Source organism: Pteropus alecto, unplaced genomic scaffold (assembly GCF_000325575.1).
Source record: "Pteropus alecto unplaced genomic scaffold, ASM32557v1 scaffold86, whole genome shotgun sequence".
Classification (NCBI taxonomy): Eukaryota; Metazoa; Chordata; class Mammalia; order Chiroptera; family Pteropodidae; genus Pteropus; species Pteropus alecto.
Window position 1 is genome coordinate 29,986,209 of NW_006442109.1, and position 4,027 is coordinate 29,990,235.

Genomic DNA, 4,027 nt, shown 5'->3' on the forward strand with positions numbered 1-4,027 from the left:
GGAAAAGGAGACAAAAAGTGGGAGCCCTCCCCACCCTTTTTTCTCTTTTTTTTTTTTTTTTTTTTTTTTTTTTTAAAACCTCTGCTTAAAGGCCTGTTGCAGAAGTTTGAAATCGCAGGTCATGGTTAAATGGAGGCTTGTGAATTGTCCATGTCGTGATGTCACCTGGCATTGCAAATAGATAAGTAAAGGCTAATTGTAACCAAGATACTCAGAGCTCCTGGACACTGTATTGGACCAAGGAATAGAAAATATTCTAGCTAGACTACATTTTTCTCACTTGTCAGGCCCCACACCATTGGCCTGGGTGTGATGTACCAGATTATCACAGAGGGAACAAGAGCAGGGCTAAATTTATAAGGAACTGGGGACTTCTTTTCTCCCAAATCTCACCTTACATTAAAATTTTTGTCCTTGGGTTAGAGCGCTATCCACTCCAAGAAGTTGCTATTGCAATGCAAATATTCCGAGAGGAGTCGTCTTTGAAGTCCTTCTCTTTATCAGAGGAATATGTAGATCTGGACAACTGCTCAGTCACCAGGGAAGGCCCAGGGGGCACGAGATTCAGAGTGAAATGAAGAGTACAGTTGTTTCAGGAGCACCTGGGAACAAGGACACCACATGGGAAAGAATACAACAAGGTGTTGAGCAGGCACCAGTCTTTTTGACCTTAGGCCCACTGACCAGACCTACAACCGCGGCTCGTTGGAGCCGCCGCATCTGGATGGAAGCTAACTGCAAGCATCGATTCCCAGCTCCACATTCAGTGAGTCCACATCGATAGCTTGGGATTGGCCATAGTGGGAGTGTTTACACCACAGAAATCTGCAAACACTACAAATCAGGGACACCCCCTCCCTGTCACCCCAGGAGAGCTGTTCTTTAAACTCTTACCAGCATACCACTGGCAACAACCATACTGATTCTTACACATGCCCTGGGAAGTGAGACTCTGTCCTTAGCCAAACAGTTGCTTTTCCCCAATTGTTCTCCTCCTGCATCTTGAGGGGCCAGGGACGAAAACAATGTCAAGGTGGTGTCTGATACATGTTTTAAGCTGCTCAGGTAGTAGAAGCTCTGAGAATTCTATGTATCTCCATGTTCTTTCTTCACATGTACTTCCTGCCCCAGTTGCAACTGTTGGCACTAAAATATAAAATAAACCAAAGAACAACAAGCTAGTGAACTTATTTTCGGCTTGCCAATTCTTGTGCACTCTCCAAACAGGATTTAATGAATGTAATAGTCTTGCTGTCAAGTAGGTTTTGTTTCTTTAGAACATTTACCTTGTTGTTATACATTCAGAATTCTGTGTTCTTCCTGGAGCCTGTCTTCTTGTTTCTGGAAAGACTGACCTCCATTCACCACTTCAGCCCTGCTGGAGGCTCTAGATCCAACTCTGCCTGCATAGTTTCCTGACACTAGCTTTCCAATACCATTTTCTAGTCCCTGGTTTTCATGTACCTGTTATTTTGTGTTATGCCCCCAACACTGACAGCCGCCCTACCCTCAGCATACCAATTTCTGATGTTCTGCCTTTGGTACATTCAAATCCTTTCAGATATCAAGAGATTTCCATGGAAACCAAAACAAAGGAGAAGAAAAGGCTCTGTTCTGGAGTTTCTCTGGTGCTAGACATGTTTTATGTCCATTTCACAGCAAGTCACTTCTGCCTCATCTCCCAGACAAGCCTTCGCTGTAGGAAAGTCGCCCCACCTCTTGTCAGCACCAAGCAGGGCCTGGAATGCAGCCATTTGCACGTTTGCTCTCACAGGATTCTAATCATCAGGGAGCAGTTCATCGCTCTTAGAGGCAAATAGCTTACTTAAGACTAAACCACAGAAAGGAAAAAAGAGTGTGCAGGAAGAGGGCTGGACCATATGGCCTCTTGCATCTTGAAGTTCTGGGTCACCTCACCACGGATATCAAAAGATGCTTCCTGAACCACCACACTGGAGAGTGCCTCTCCCTTCTCTGAACTTTACCACCGTTCTGCATAGCTTCCATGGCTTCAGTCCTCACAGTTACTGCCTGATATTATTAGATTTCTTGGACGTGTGTCTTATTCCCCAGTTAGACTGTAAACTCCTCAATGATGGGCTTTCTTATAGCTCTTCAGATTTCCTTGGGGACCCAGGGCAGTGCCTTGCACAGAGTAGATTGTCAATATTGGTTAATCGTGTTCAAAACTGTTTTTAACTAAAGTAGAATGAAAAGTTGCTAGAATATTTAGGGAGCTGTATCCCTTCATTGGAAAGGTACAAGCAGAGGCTAGATAGCCATCTGTGACGCTTCTAGGAGAAAATAATGCATCGGATGGAAGGTCAAGATAGAAGATGTATAAAGTGTTTTCTGCCCCAAGATTCTGTGAGTTCACGAAGTATAGCTTTTGTCGCCACGAGTCTAATGAAGAAAAACGGGTTGTTGCTTCATAGACAAATGACTCCTAGAAGCCACATTATTTTTCTCTGTGGAGCAAATGGTCCACAGGTTGGGTGAGTCATTGTATACTTCTCTAGCAGCATACGTGACTACCCAAGTCAAGTGACAGAGTATGTAACATTGACATTTTGTACCTCACTCAGGTTTCAATCCTTTAAAAAAATCTTCCCCCGAAGTGTGAGGAGGAGCAGATGGCAGTGAGAAATGCATTGCACATTTTACTTATTAGAATTTTTAGTATGACACCCTGCATTTTTAAAAAGCCTCAAGATGCAAACAAAACGAAATTATTCATTGAAATATTTAAATCAGCTTACAGCAATTATATCAAACTATCAAAATAACACCCAGCAGCCTGGAAGGTAGATTCCCTTTGACCACCCACTTTGAAATCTGACTTTCAAAAGTACGCTTTTCCCCTCAAGAAGAAGTAGATGCTCTGTGAGATGAGGGCAGGCAGAGAATGCATCCTTGATGAGGTCATGTGGAGGAGGTTCAAGGTCACGTGGGGGAGAGTTGGTGGTGGGAATGAAGGCAAGCAAATACTCAAGACATTCTCCTGTTGAGAAAGCAGTGTAGGGGGATGTGGTTCTGGACCTAGGTACACAGGTGCTTCTTCTGTCACCCTGTCTTTGCCTCCCTTTGCTGAGTAAGTCATCCCCTCCTGGCCTTACCATTTACCAGCCCTTACTTCACAGAGAGCATGTGAAGATTAACAAGCCACAGTGGGGAAACATCGCGGAACTGGAAGAGAGGGTGCAAGGTAAAAGTGGAGCATGAATATGATTGTGAATCTTAGGCAGAGCATCCTTCTTATCTTAAAGGCAACTTCAATTGTCAATATCCATCAACCAAGGCTTCCATGAGTATGTCAGAAATCACCAGAGTACAAAAGCTAGTCTTCCAAATGTGCATTGGTACCAGTCTAATATCCCAGTGGCATCTCTCAGATTTGTAGCCATAAGGATTGGAAGAGATCTTAAGCTCATCCGCTTTAGCTCCCTGCTTAACACTTGAATTCCTTATCGGCCGAGTGCAGTAGAAAGAGTATGGGTTTGAGAATCAGACAGACCTGGAGCCAGATTCTAGCGCCTCCACTCATTGTCTCTTTGACCTGGAACAAATTACCTAATCTCTCCATTCTTTAATTTCCTCAGCTATAAATCGCCATCACCACAAGCGAACATATCTCTACCAACATGGCAGAGTTGTGAGAATTAGAGATTACATCGTTAAAGTGCTTAGCACAGCCTCTGGTATTGAGTAGGATTTCAATAACTAAGAGCTGCTCTGCCAGTCACAATCATGCTTCACAAATATCCCTTTCCAGCCTCCTCTTGGATGCCTCTGTGCTACAAATGCTTCCCTCGTTGGACAGTCCTAGTGGTTAGAAGTTTCTGCCACATGTTGTGTCCTGTTCTCTTTCCTATAACTTCTGTTCATACTCTGTGGTTCTTTCTTTTGTGGCCCCACTGAACATGTGTAAACCTTCTCCCACAAGTAACATTCCAAATATTCAGAGATAATTCTAATCTCTCTCCTGAGTCTTCTGCCTAATAAATCCATTCAGACCCTTGAATCTTTC

General features: G+C 43.7%; 1 protein-coding gene across 9 annotated transcripts in view; it reads left to right on the plus strand.

Annotated features, from left to right (window-relative positions):
- The window catches only part of RASGRP1 (RAS guanyl releasing protein 1), a 91,878-nt gene that overhangs the window by 50,742 nt on the left and 37,109 nt on the right, over positions 1–4,027 (plus strand). Inside the window, exon 1 of one of the 9 annotated variants that reach the window (XM_015595902.2) lies at positions 631–766. The exons of the other annotated variants lie outside the window; for them this stretch is intronic. The gene's annotated coding sequence lies outside the window, so the exon portion shown is untranslated. Of the gene's footprint in view, positions 1–630; positions 767–4,027 lie in introns of those variants that run through there. 9 annotated transcript variants of the gene reach the window in all.